Source organism: Lissotriton vulgaris, chromosome 1_1 (assembly GCF_964263255.1).
Source record: "Lissotriton vulgaris chromosome 1_1, aLisVul1.2, whole genome shotgun sequence".
Taxonomy (NCBI): Eukaryota; Metazoa; Chordata; class Amphibia; order Caudata; family Salamandridae; genus Lissotriton; species Lissotriton vulgaris.
In genome coordinates, this window is record NC_141685.1 from 1,650,494,545 (window position 1) to 1,650,509,567 (window position 15,023).

Here is a 15,023-nt window from a genome sequence, read left to right on the forward strand (position 1 = left end):
GGAATTCCGGCAAGGGATCCTTAATCAGCCTCATCACCCATTCATCCTCCCCCTCATTAGCAACCTTCTTGGGAGGAGGGGAGGCAGAAGAATCTGAAGAGGAAAAATAGAACTCCAAATGCCTGCCCTTTTGAGAGGTTTTCCCTATCATGAACAAGTGGCCAAATAGTAAATGCAATCTGCTAAGCGGAGTTACCTCTCTCCAGCCTTGCTCTAAATACTCTCCTGTCTTTTTTCCATTCTTCTAGGAAGTAACCCTGGGCGTAGTTTGCGCAGTAGCGCTACGTGAAGTGCACTTTGAACTACGCGAGCTACGCAAGCTGCGTAGTGCACTGTGCAAAATGCTGTTCGCACTGATTGCACAGTGCCGGATGCTTGTCCGCACTATGCAATCAGTGCAAACCGCATTTTGCACAGTGCAAAAGGTCGTTTTCTGCTGCTCGAGTAGTTCTCTACTTGAGCAGCAGCTTTCTCAATGCGGATTGGTAGTTTCTCATCACGAGGGGCCGCGAGCATATGCGACCACTCGCAATGAGAAACCAGACCTCCCCGCGTTGAGAATCTCATTGGGAGGTTTATTTTCCACGCTCGCGATCGCCAACTTGATGTTGCTGATTGTGAACGAGGAAAAAGTCTCGCCGGAATGTCATTTTGCTCGCTTGCGATCGCCAACTTGACGTTGAGGACCGCGAGCAAGCAAAAAATGACCGCTATGCTACGCGTGTTTGCACTGTGCTAAGTGCAATTTGCGTAGTGTGAAGTAGCGCAAACTACACAAACTACGCAGATGTAGCGTAGTACTTCACCCAGGGTTACTGGGAAGTAGATGAGCCTATGTGGGCCATAACTGTCCTTCTCTGTGCTCCGTGCATGCTCCCAGCAGGAGACCATCACCAGCCCCTCTGCGGATGGACGCACCAGGGCCAGCTTTAGCACTGTTGGCTTCCGGTGTGATAATGTTTGTTGTCGCCCCCCATCTGTGGTGGAGTTGGTGACCAACTCCACCACAGATTCCCTCACCACCACCTTTTAACAGTGACCTTCAAGTCTCCATAACCACTCTCTTTCAGATGCATTTAATTAGTTATATAGTGTCACTCATATGAGTGTAGATTGTCAGAACATTTTGCATCACACACACATTACAGAGACAATCACTCATACATGTGTAAATCAGTGTACAAGAATGGTTTAAGTGTGCTTGGTCTGGAGAAGCAGAAACTTAGAATTGAAAATGGAACATCATGAATTGGGTTTTCTCTATAATAAGAAGAATCGATTTCTACTTAATTAACACTTTTTTAACATTAATCTGTGTTCTAATCGATACTTTGAAGTGTGTGTGCATGCAGTTCATTGATGACAGTTAATTTACTGTTCTAAGGATTTCAACTTTTAAACAGCAAGTAACAAAAGGATGTGTCTTAGAAAAGCAGGAACCCACTGACCTGTTTACATTATATGCACTTTGTGATCTGCATAGTACACGTTCATTGCAGCAGGCATATTAACCTTCTGTCCTACCTTACAGTGAGTCAAAACCTCAACTAGACAAAACGCCAATCTCTCTCCAGAAAGAAGATTAATCACAGGAGTTATCTTGACATTTTTATCGTTGCCTGGAAATGGTTGGAGTACAGAAATGTGGCAGCAGGTGCTTTTAAAACTAATATAAACTTGCAACATCTGCGCCCCCTGAAGTCAGCACGTGGAGCGGTGGCACCGATCGCACCGTCCTAGAGGCAGTCCTGGGATGCCCGGCTCCACCCTCATCCAAATGATGCATATCACTGACACGGCCCAAGCCCCCCAGCAGCAATGCTGAAAAGCGCGCCATTCACTGCCTTCCTGTAGGATCCAGAACTATCCAGAGAACCCTCAGAGAACAATCCCCAAAGCAGCAGCTACCCTTGTGTGAAAGAGGACCTAGCGTCTTCTGTCACCTATCAAAAGACAAAAAAGCGGATAGGAGGAATGCTGGGTACTGTGTACTCTTAAAGGCTACTTTCTAGGAAGTACTGGCATTTTCTGTTCTCTTTTCTGTCTCATGAGAGGCCTTCAAGTCATAAGTAATGAAGTGGAACGAGGACTTGAGCATGTAGAAGTAATGAACACTGAGCAGCCCTGCCAGCTTAATTTGTAAAAGAGTAAGTGCTGGGGTCTAAACTTTATCTCAGAAGGCGGCACCTGCGCTGCTCTCTGTCAGGGTTTGAATAACAAGTCTAGTCTTTATTCCATTTTATTCCTCATCCACCCACCACCATGCACTTGCTGCCTCTTTATCTCTCTCTTGCAGGTTCTTTTTCATCCCTGCATTCTTTCTTTGTCACTGTTTTTTCGTCGTTCTGTTCCTCCTTCTATCCCCCTCATCTGCCTTTCTCGCCCTTGCTATGCGTCAAAGTCTAATGAATTAACAAATTCCAAAAATGAGTATCGAGTGCGCCCAAACTGCTAACACTGGCTCAAATTAAGCCTTGCAGTATTATAGTTCAGCAACTCCAGCATTATGTAATGTTGGTACCAGACTCTTATGAAAGCCTTGGGTCCCCTAGTTATTTAAAAAACCAAACCCTAACTTTAACAAGAGCTTATTTATAAAATATTTTTTTTATGTGCTGTCATTTGATTCTCCTCAGTCCCGCTGTGGAACAGCTTTGAATTTATGATTCAATTTCAGCTCTTTCCTCCAAATTCTAAATGTGTTTACATCTAATGTTCACAGATAGTGACATGTGTTTTCAATATTGTAACACAGCAGCAGCTCACTAATATTATGAATGAATTAAGCTTTTTTTTAGCCTGACAGTTACTGCGAGAGTGTCCCGGTGCTTAGGCAAACGACGAGTAGGAGGTGTTCCCTGCCCTACAGTTTATATTATTGTTATTGCAAATAATCTCAGTGACACCCTCCCATTTGTTACATGTGAGGTCCTATTGTGATCTAAAAGAAACTTTTTTATGGATGTTGCATGAACCATAAAGACAACATTTCTCTGTAAAATGTATGTAATAGACTCTCACACATCACCCACATTAAAAACAAATGAAAGGAAAACGGTATTTAAAACAATCTGTTTAAGAATTATTCAAGGTCATCAGGGCGATGCTCTACAAAACAGAGCCAGCACTGTCAGGGGGTACCCTCAAAGGCTAGGGCCCTGGCCAGAGCCCACTTTACCCATGCCGTAAGACGTCTCTGGTCCCGCAGACTGCTCCTAAATATTGTTCAGGAGCGACCACACTACCTTAAGATCCACCTTGTTGACTCTCTCGATGCCTCGTGCAACAGCAGCCCTCATCCCAAAGTAGCTGCCTACAAAATCTGTACTCACAGCATCCCAACAGCATCCCTATAACAAAGGGCCTGGGACTCATCCGCTCCCATATAGCCATACACCCATCATTTAGATCTCTCAAATGCCAGCGACCAGGGACACGCTAGGTGAGAAGCTATACTAGGCACAAGATGGATTGAGGACTTAGAGAAGAGTCTATTCATAAATATAATTACCTGAAACTGAAGTATTTCATTCATTTTGTTTATAAAGTAGGTAGCTTTAAAAACTACATATAGTTCAGCCATCTTGTTAAGTCATTGAGCTCTTCTCGACAATTTTCTATTTTCTTGGTTTCTCATGAGATCAGAAATGACACCCAATAGCCCTAATCTCGCGAGAACACAGATCAGCCAATAAGGTATTGATTGTATGTTGGGATGGCACAGGTTCCCCATCCCTGAAGAGCAAGATGGAGGACAGCTGTAACCTTTTAGAGCTCTGCTGCTGAGCACTTTTCACAGCAAATTAAATTAGAAATAGTGGCAAACAGGGCCCAGCAGTGGAGAATGCACCACACACGGTGCTCTTGTACCTAATCCTAAAGCATCTACAAGAAGCTAATATTCATCTGCAGGAATAAAAACATGCTACCTGCAAGATGCACAGACACTGTTGTCTGCTACGGCCACGCTGTCTGCCATCACACCAGAAAAAGGTGGGAAATCAGAAGATGGAGGGAGGGGCGAGGGGAGAAAAGAGAGAGAGAGAGATCTGCAACCGGATCCCTTTCAAGGTTTAGATTAGACCTTGTGTCGGGGAAAACAAAATCCAATTACGTTTTTTCTCCTCATAAAAAAGAATAAAAGTTAATGGTCCCCAGGCTGTGTTGTGTCAAGCTTCTGTTATCTTTTCATTCTAAACAGCATCTTTAATTGGCCCAAGCCATTCCCAGCGGGGAATATCGTTCTACATCGAATCCCGGCCATGATTAAACGACTGAATACGACGCCGTTCTCCTCCTTGCTTCCCCCGGGAGATCGAGGATGATGTCAAATGGATTTTATTTGCGCCTGTGACGTGGTTTGTAATTACTACCCGTTAAATCAAAAGGTAATAATGTGGGGGTTGGGAGCTGCCTTTCACAACCCGTCAGGGCTAAAAGTCATGTGATGATCGACGATTATGTGGCCTTCTCAGAGGCACCAGTCTCTTTAGAGGAATCTATGGGGGTAATGCCCACGTGATGTTTTTGCTAAACAAATGTGGTCAGGTGTTTCATAAGATGGCAGCCATGGCACAACTTGTGTACCCAGGTCACTTCCCTCCACTGGCGCCCGAGGGAGTACTTGTTTGCTATTCGACGAGTTTCTAGCTGCTGCAGGGTCTAACAGGTCCCAGCCCCGTGTGTCGTGCATGCTGGTCTGTGCTGAGGTCATAATTGTTTATTCCTGAAGGCCGGGAAGCCCATGTGTCGTTTTTCATGAATGCCTCTCTTTTACGGTGTTCTGAAAGCATGCAGTGATATACTTTTTTATTGAACACTTTTGGGTCATTGGCCTTCCCTGAGATAGAATATAAAATGACAGATCAAAATGGAAGTGAATTTACAAGGAATATGATGTCCTCTAAGTTCTCAGACAGAAGGAAGATCGTTGCTGGTATGATGTTCTGCAAGTCACAGTTCTTCAGCAGTGGCCATATTGACCTTTTGCGCACATGAGGACATGTTCTTCATAAGAGTACAGAATGAATGAACGGTTCCGTGTGTCAGCGAATTGATGTCTCCTTGGCTAAGTGTTAACTGCAGCTGGTACGTCACTGAATCAATTGCTGTCCCCTGGCCAGATGTTTATAAAGTGGTTCGGTATGGCTCTGTACCATGAAAAGCAATTTTTTTGCGATGTTCACAGTTAGATAATCATAAGTGTTCATTGCTTCTATCCGTAGAAGGGTTAGTGGCACTCTTCTGTCTTGTAGGTGCTGCTTTTTTTACCGGTTGGCCTAGAGGTTGTTCTTTGTACAATCTTGAGAGGACGTTGTGAATGTTGAGCATAATTGGTTTACTGGAGTTAATGGCTTCTTCCATGCTCTGCCAATCATGTGGTTTGATGCACTAAACACACACATAATGGCATACAGAGTAGGTCGTTTGTGGCTCTTTCTACGATTGACACAAACCCTTGGTCTATTTCTAGTGCAGCAGTTGGCGATTGTGGGGAAGTGATTGTTATTTTTGCACATACTCCTCTCACGTCATGGTACACTTCCTGATAGGTCAATTGCAGCTTCTGAGATTTCTGCTCCATAGAACGAAATGTCTCCAACTTTGACCTGAACAACTGTTCACAGGCTTCATAACTCCACATTGCTGGGTCTCCTCACACATTTTATGATGCCTTTTACCACACCTAGTGCTTTTCCTAAGGCATCGTCCAAGTGATTTTCTCAGGCGAGCTGATTGGCCACCGTCGATCCGAGATGTTTGTAAGCACTTGTTTGTTCATTGATTTGGTCACTCTGTTTTGCAGATTTACGTAGCCTTTACTTTGATTTTGGGTCCTGTAGCATCTTCGTGTAACTGCAAACTCAACATTCTAAACCAGCCTTTAGTGCATTCCCTTCTAACATATGCATTCCAGTTCTGGAGGCCATCAGGAACAAAAAGGGTTCCATCATTGTTAACTCACAAGACACTACATATTCACCCTCTGGTAAATAAAAAAATATATATGTTTTTTCAAAATATATATAGATATGTATTATTAAAGCTCCTCAATCAATTTTATTGGCACTCAAGTTGTTCAACAGTATTGTGTGACTGGAAACTGGGGACTGTCACCGTTAGGATCTGTGTTGACAGTGTAGGAGCAACAGCAGTGTCAGAGACTACAGAACCAATCTATTTTTCAGCATCTAGTTCGGATGAACAATGAGCCAAATTCCTACAATGAGTAGCATATTTGATGATAGACTTCCAAGGGCACTAGGCAGTCACCATGTGTTCCTTTGTAGATACTACTTGAATGGATTCTGCATCAAATGGAACATCTGATTTTCATTTCTACATTTGGCATGCAAGCACTTGATCTCCTTTCCTAAATATGAGGTTCTTCACACGTCGTCTTTCGTCAGCATATGGTTTCATCTTTTGTTTATTCACCAAGTCTTTCTCACAAATTGTGTTTTCTTTCTTTGGTTGGTACATTGAGGCAACTTGGTTGTCATGGCTCTGCCGAATATCAATATTGCAGGGTCTTCACCTGTGGTTGAGTGAGGTATTGTATAATAAGCTCTTAACATAGAGTTTCACAGTTTTTAAATTGAGCTTCTCAAGATTAGCATGCTGCACTACTTTCTTTAGCTTACTCATAAAGTGTTCAACAAGTCCATTGGCCTGCTGCCACAGAGGTGTGGTCGTCTGATGCTTTATATTCTGGTGCTCTAAAAAGTCTTTGCACTCTCGACTATTGAAGATTTCACTATGGCTGGACCGCCTGATGTCGTAAATATGCCATCTAGTCTCTCAATGACTCGGTCTTGAGTGGTAGATGAGAGATCTTCAATTAATGGAAATCATGAGCATTTGTCCACAACACTCATCAGGTGATGACCATTGTCGAGTGGGCCGAAAACGTGAATGGCTACTCTCTCCCATGCATGCTTCGGGAGTTCTGCATGTTTAATGTATGGTGAGTAGTTTTTGTAGAAAGGCAGTTTCATAAATGACAGGCAGTTAATCCTTTTTCAACCCTCTCATCGAGATAAGGAAACCTGACTCACTCTCTCAGAGCTCGTTTTGTGGCAACAATTCCACAATGTCCTTCATGGGCCACTTAAATTTTTTTTTGTTGCAAGCTCTCCGGAATCAGTATTCTCGACTCTTGCAGTATAGCTCCTTCCTGAGTTGTGGACAGTTCATCTTTGACACTTTTGTACTTTTGATATTCACCATCACTGGTGAGTGGTCGAGTGTGTTGGTTCCATGACTAAAGTGTAATATCCTTCAACTTTAGCAGGCCACTCTCATGGTTCATGGCAGTGATAGTTTGGGGAAATCAAACAGCAGCTGTTTTGTTTGATTTTACTATGAAATTAACATTGGCTTCAGCCATCTTGGATGGAGTATCATGAACTTGTAATAGGCACTCTGGAAAAGTAGTCATCAGGGTTCTGATCTCTCCCTGGACTAGGAAAAATGTAATTGTGCTCTTGTAATCGTAGTCTCCATCGTCCAATGCAAGGAGGCATTTTGACCTTTGGCTTGCCAAATATAGTCAGTAAAGCTTTATGATCAGTTACCAGAGTAAAAAGCTTTCCGTATAGAAATTCATGGAAATGTGCACAATCCCATTTCACAGCTATGCTTTTTTTTCAGGTTCTGAACAAGCAAGTTCTGTTTGGGACAAACTTCTAATTGCATATGCCACATTTGAGCATTCGGGTGTCCGCTGTGCTGTGCAAGGATAACAGCTAACCCGATTGCGCTACCGTCAAAAACAACTTCTGTATGAAGCTGCGGATTGAAGTATGCCATTTCATTAGCATTCTCAAAGTCTTGTTTGACTTTCTTAAAACATTTCACGCATTCATGTGATCAATGAAATGAAACATTCTTTTTCATCAAGTCTAACAGAGCACTTACAGTAGCATAGTCTTGTATGTACCTGGAACAGTAACTGGTCATGCCAAGAAATGAATGCACCATAGAAACATCTTGTGGGAAAACACCATTTGACAGTGCTTGTACTTTAGCAGGATCAGGTGTCATAGCCACACCAGAAAAGATATGGCCAAATAATTGTAGCTTTGTCTTCTGGAACTCACACTTACCTGCATTCAAAGTGAAACCTGCATCAGCAAGTAAACAACATACTTGTGTTTGAGCTTTATTGCACTCCTTTTGTGTAGCTTTGAAAACCAATATGTCATCGCTTTAATACAACGCAATCCTGTCAGGCTGAATGATACGTTAGACGACGCCTTGAAAAAGTTCTGCAGCTGATGACACACCAAAACTTTGGGGGTCATTAGGATTGCAGTTTTTCCGCATCCTCCGGTCCGGCGGAAGTGTCCGCCGGCCCGAGGATGCGTAAAAAGCGCTGCGGAGGCTTCAAAGACCCCCCACCAGATTAGGAGGGCTGGGGGGTCAGGAAGAGTGTCCGCAGCTTTTCCGCCGCGGTCGCCTTACGACCGCGGCGGAAAAGCTCTAATATGGAGGCGGTGTCTAACAGACACCGCCAGCCATATTAGGAAGGGGGAAAACAGATGCCTTTCCGCGGTGGCTTCTCCGCCGTGGAAAGGCATACGGTGATTTCTCTGGGGTCCCGTTGCGGGCCCCTAGGGTGATGGAAGGTGGGGGGTGCACATGGGGGTACCTATGGTACCTCCCTGCATTTGCGTGTATGAAGTGGCAGGCACCACGCGGTGCCTGCCGCTTTGTGCATGCAAATGCGAAGCATGCATATTTAACCTTGCTGTGGGTGCTGCTTCAAGCAGCACCCGCCGCAATGTTAAATATTGAGGATGTGACCGCCAGGGTGGCGGTCACATCCTAATTGCACTGGAGGGACCGCCGCTGCCCCTGTGGACAGTCCCTCCTCCTCTGGGGTGGCGGACGGACGCAGGTCCATCCGCCATCCTAATGAGCACCTTAGTCTTTTGCATCAAAACAGACCAACATGTATAAAAAGGTTCAATGTACATGAAATATTCTTTGAGTTCCAACTAACAATAACCTTTATTCAAATCAAGGTGAGAGAAAACATTTGCACCATTGAATTGTATTATCATGCCAGCAATGTGTGAACCTGGATGTCGTTCTCGTTCCCTTGCCTTGTTTGGAACGATGCATGTCAGCGCGTATGTGTACAGCTTCTTCACTGTCCTTATGGGCACTACCACTATGAGAGAAACACATGGTGTTGGACCAGTGGAACGCTCAATGACCTCTTGCTTGATTAGCGATTCAAGTTTAGTTTCAACAGCTACTTGTAAATGAAAAGCCATTAGTCTGTGTCTTTGAGTGACATGACCGACATCCTCATTAATTTGCAACTTTACTTTCATAGTATTAAGCTTTTCCAAACCACAAAAAAAGAAGGGAACTGACTTGCTAATTCATGGTGAGTATTCATACTGTAGTTCACACAGATCAGCCCCATATCAGCAGCTCCACTGATGCTGAGTAAACAGACACTTGACACTGTACCTTGAAGGACATGCATGGGTGCTTCCACTTTCGTTTTCTTATATTTAATTGTCCCTACAAATGAACCTTGACTTTTTAACAGTATTGATGTGGCCCAGATATACACTTTAGTTTTCAGTGGCGTAAGTTAGGGTGATGTAAACAATTCATTGTATTTCTCTTCAGGCATAATGTTTATCGATGCACCATTGTCAATATTAAAAGGCATCAAACAACCATTTTCTTCACTGTAATCTCCGGGCAATGTTTGAAGGACTCCTGTGCTTTGATATGTTGACGTTTCTTTGACTGACATTTCTCTTCACATGCGGCCAGTCCAACATACAGACTCTTTTCTGAGGCAAACATCAACATGGCACAACCATCTTCACTTTCACTTTGTGTGGAAGTACTGTTTGATGATGATTTAGACAATGATCAACTTTGCTCAGTGTCAATTTGCCTCAACTGATGTACCTGCTTGGCCTTTTGGATGTGCATCGAATGTTGCATCTGGAAAATTCAGGCAGCCATTTTGTCTTTGCGCTATGATGCACTTTTTCCTCCGCTTTGCAAACCGTTACAAAATGGTTCTCCTTCCTACAGGCTTTGCATATCTGTCTAATTTCCAAGTGAGTTTGCTTCCATCATTTGTACACACTCTTGGTAGGCATGTCTTACTAATGATAATTTGTGTTGGTGTTTCCTCTTGTTCAGTGCCAGGCACTCTGGTGTCCTCTCCATTCATAGTGTTGTGCTTTGCTGCTTCCAAGCTGTGTTTTGTCTGGGGAATTCCTTGGGGATGATAATGTCTGTGTTTCTAGTAATAGGGGAATCCTATGGCTGGGGGTGACCTCACTGAAGATTTGAATTTGCCCTAGGGCACTACTCTGTGCTTATAGTCACTGTGCTTATCTGTCATGTGCCCAGAATACAGCTGCCCATATTATTTCAAATTGGTTATCCTACTTGTCCTATGATGTAACCATCACTATTGCTGGGTATGATAACACCCCTTCTGATGTCGTTATTTTTTGGGATGTTGTGATTCAGACTCCAGATTATCTTTTTTCCCAATATTCTGCGGTTGAGCTGGTGGTGGCTCAGGACCCCCATCCTGAAGGTAGATTTTTGTTTGTGTCTTGCTGTGTCTGCTTTGTCTGTTACTTTACCAGCTTGAGATTCTAATTCAATATCAGCCCAGCAGACCGATACTGCTGTATGAAGGTAGTACCATCGAGTTCAGGGCTGCGATGGAAAATCTCCATAAGGGGTCTGCCTAGCTGAGGTGTTCTTAAGCTGATCTTTGTATGTAGGCTTTCAGCCTCTCTTTCTTCCTTTCTTAAGCTGTTTCATACCAGCCAAAGATGTTCCTTAGGTAATAGAGGGGGTGTGCTTTATTGTATGTTATCAGTTGGATCAATTTATTTTCATAGTTGAGGCTTTTGTCTGGTAATCCTTCCTGGTCCTCTGTTGTGCCTAACATTTCATCAGGTCTTGGACGTGCCTGTATTGGGTGTAGTATTGTTTTTAACAAGAGGCATTGATTTTTCTTTTCTTCATTACCCTTAAATCCGAGTCTGCTTGCAAGGTCCAAGATTGTTAGTCCTTATGTTACAATGGACAAAGTCATTCTGTAAAATTATGTCCTGTCTGGCCCTTCTGCTCGACTTTTCAATAGATGTCCCAGCTTTAGCTGCTCAGTTCGGGTCAGTGTGACAAGCCTAAAATGTGCCAAACTTCATTGTTCCTTATTAATATTTCCAGCAACTAATTGCTAGGTCCACACACAGTGCTGACTATATTCTTGATGCTAGCATGTATCTCAATTAAAGAAACTAATACCATCACCTGGAGTGACTACCTCATCTTTATCTTCATCCTTTAGCTCCATTTCACACCCCCACTCAAACAGCCTTGAACCATATGTGTTAACCAGGCAATAGAAGAATTTCTATCTTGAATTCTTTTGATCAGAACTCTACTACCGCTGCCACTGGACACACTGATGATGTAAATAGACTCAACCCATGCCTCTTGGTGACTGTTTTCGAATTGGTTCCTCTCAAATCATCATGACATTAACAACCCAGCTGGATGACTGGCTTACTAAATCTGGATGCACAGTAAAAAAAAACTAGAACCCACAAAACCACTGGAGAAAAACGCATGATCGCAAATTGAAAAACCAGCACCAGTGATAATATAGAATCTACAAAGAAGCCAACAATCAAGCCAAGATATCTCAGTACTCCTAACATACCTTGAAATTCATCTTGTCCTACCAAAATTATCTCTGAATTCTGTGACCCAGGCTGTACTGTTAACTGTACCGGCCACTATTAGGAACTCTGTAATTAACTGGAAGTTCACTTCAGAAAATAAGCTAATTACCGAAATAGAGTATCAAGTGAATATAACCGTTGATCACATCCCCTTGCCAACCATTTTGAATGTTTCAACATGCAAAAGATAACAATGATCTAGCCAACACATTCCCTACCGCCAGCTCACAAATGGGCCAATACTCTTCAAATACATTTAAATATATCCTTTTACCATCTTCTTCTGCATACCTTGCCATACCTGTATAGGACAGGCATTTTTCCAAACTACCTAATGAAAACCTCTTTCGTGCTTCCATATATATTTCACCCAAATTCAGTGAGAGGTAAATGGCTTAGTGAACTTGCTGCTACTTCCTCTGGAAGGCTTCACAAATACATTAATAAAATGCTAGCATATTCTGGCTTACTGATTAAATTTCCACTAAGTCCTTAATGATGCACATGTAAGGAGAGAAAGGATTACCTGGTGTGAGAGCTACTGAAGCAGGGAAATGGGTAGAGTCTCAGTCTACAAACACTCTGCCTCTGTCTCTCTTTAATCTTTTGTCTTAGACCCTCGCTCTCGCTCTCTCCCTTCGCTACCTTGTTTTTCTACCTTGTGTTTCATGTATTTGATCTGGCATCTGGGGACTAGTGATCATGGGACTGGGATGGAGTTATGAGCAGGACACAGAAGCATCAGTGACCTGTTCTGTCGGAGGAGGGCTCTCCCCAGTGACGCAAAGTCTGGCGCACTAACATGGACTGTAGCTGCTCAGGCTTGAGACATTTGTTTATAGTGGTCACAATTGGGATTGGTCTTTCAATATATGAATCTTAAAGTAGTAGTAATATTAGAATCCTTTATTCGGTTTTAGCAATGAAACACAAAAAGTACATAACATACTTATATAAACAACAATAAATATATTTAGAAGTGCATAGCAACTTGCTATAATTAATAATATGAAGTGAATGAAACATGAAGCAGATTCAATCAGCATTGTAAGTGCAATAATGAATATACATGTACATGATAACTATTTGGAATGAAATAATCAGTAGCTGCTCACAGACAAAGTAAATGAGCCATAATCATAACAGTGTTTTGATGTCATTTTAAAAAGAAAAATTAATTTGTCATTGAAAAGTTTCAGTCAACATTTTTCAAAGTGCATGTGCAATAAAAATAAGAGTTAATATTTGTCGCATCAAGCAAAGCAATTACAAAGGAGCATATTATCAACAAACAGCCATGATTATCGCTAAGCGCGTTTAGGGCGTTTTTTCTTATTGCTGGCCATCCCTGAATGTTATCACTGAGATAGCGCGTTATTATCAACGCTTATCTCCAAGGCGATAATAAATCCAGCGATAGCGGGAAAATGCAGGAATATCACATGAAGTCCAGCGATAAAAACTCAGCGATAGATAATTCCTTGATGATAGGACATGGTGCACTTAGCCTAACAATCCACCTCCCATAGGATAACATAGCTAAGTCAGGAATTTTTCAGAAGTTAGATTCCAGCATTAATGGGGGCTTAGCGCGATTTTAATTGTCACTATGTGGTTTCGTGGCATTGTTGTAAATATCACGAAGCTGCGTTAGAGATGTGTTCCCATGAAGTTATGTGAGGAACGCCTACTTTGCATCTCATTAGCTGCACCACGTGACTCCGGGACACGCCCACCCACGTAGCCACGCCCACTCCTCTCTCCCTCTATTACTATGCTCACTACTCGACAGCGCAGCGGTCGAGCGCAGCGGGCACACCTTCAGCACGCCGAAGACACGCCAAAGACTAGCCCGTCTGTGCCCGTCCGTGCCAGGACGGGGCACGAGGCTGAGGCTCTCACTCCCACTGCTCCTCCCAGGCTGGTAAGAACATCATCCGCTCTGAAAGCGTTGCGCCCTACCCCCAATCCGAATTGCTCTCTGTCCAACCTTCACAAAGTCGGAACTCATGTTTGCTCCGAATGTAAACTATCTACCACCGTATATCAACCCCACCCCAACCCATCTAGGAGACACAGGAAATGCAAAATATTACGTAAAAACTTGCAGCCAATATATGTATTTTACAGCACTAACTGTCGATCATTGCCTAAGCATAAGCATGATATTTTTAATCTCCTTACTGAAGAATGTCCTAGCGCTGTCTTCTTAACCGAGACATGGCTACATGACAGCGCCGGCCCTGATGTTGCCACTGCCCTCCCCGATAACTACGCCATTGTCAGAATAGACAGGGAAAAACAGGTAGGGGGCGGGATAGCTATCATTTTTAACAGAGAATTCAAATGTACTTTGGAATCTGTACCAATTCCAGACTGTGAAGCGGGTCTTTTCAAAATCTCTTTGAACCCCAACTTTACAATGTCAGGCCTTCTGATTTATCGACCTCCAGGTAACCCTTCTCAATGGGTATCAAACTTTGCAAATCTTATCACTCCCTACTATATGTCATCTAGCAATTTCTCCCTGTTGGGTGATCTAAATCTACACCTTGAAGATCCCACCATCCCCTCATGTTATAATCTGTTGGAAGACCTAGCTGCACTAAATTTGCCCATAATAAACTCTAGCCCTACTCACATAGCGGGCCATTTGCTGGACCCCATAATATCTAACATCAGGGAACTCACGTACATCGCCACCGTACCTTCTGGCTGGTCCGACCATCATCTCATTAATTTTAGCATTACTTTCCCTCCCTCCCCCAGTGTGAAACAAAATACTGATGCCACTTACAGAAAAAATTGGAAGTCAGTCGACATCGATGCTTTAAATGCGGCACTTAAACAAAACCCTCCAAGCCTTAACTCCAACATGGACCACGTAGCAATTGAAACACAAAACTGGCTAACAAATGCAGCAAATAACTGTCTGCCCTCTACTCGCACCAAAGGGAGTAGGCATCGTCCTCCGGCCCCATGGTTTAACGACAGCCTTAAAATTGAAAAATCAAAATGCAAAGTACTAGAACGCAAATGGCGTAAAAAGTACGACCTCAATGCCAAAAAAAGCTATCATGAAGCCAGAAATCATTATCATGCTGCTTGTACAAAAGCAAGAGCTGCTTTCGTCTCAAAAACCATTATCGAAGCAACTAACATGCCTAAAACTCTTTTCTCCAAAGTTAAGGAATTGGCGGGCGCACATACCACAGCTGCTGCACCCCCCCTAAGCACTCAACAATGTCAGGCGTTAGCTTGTTTCTTTACTGA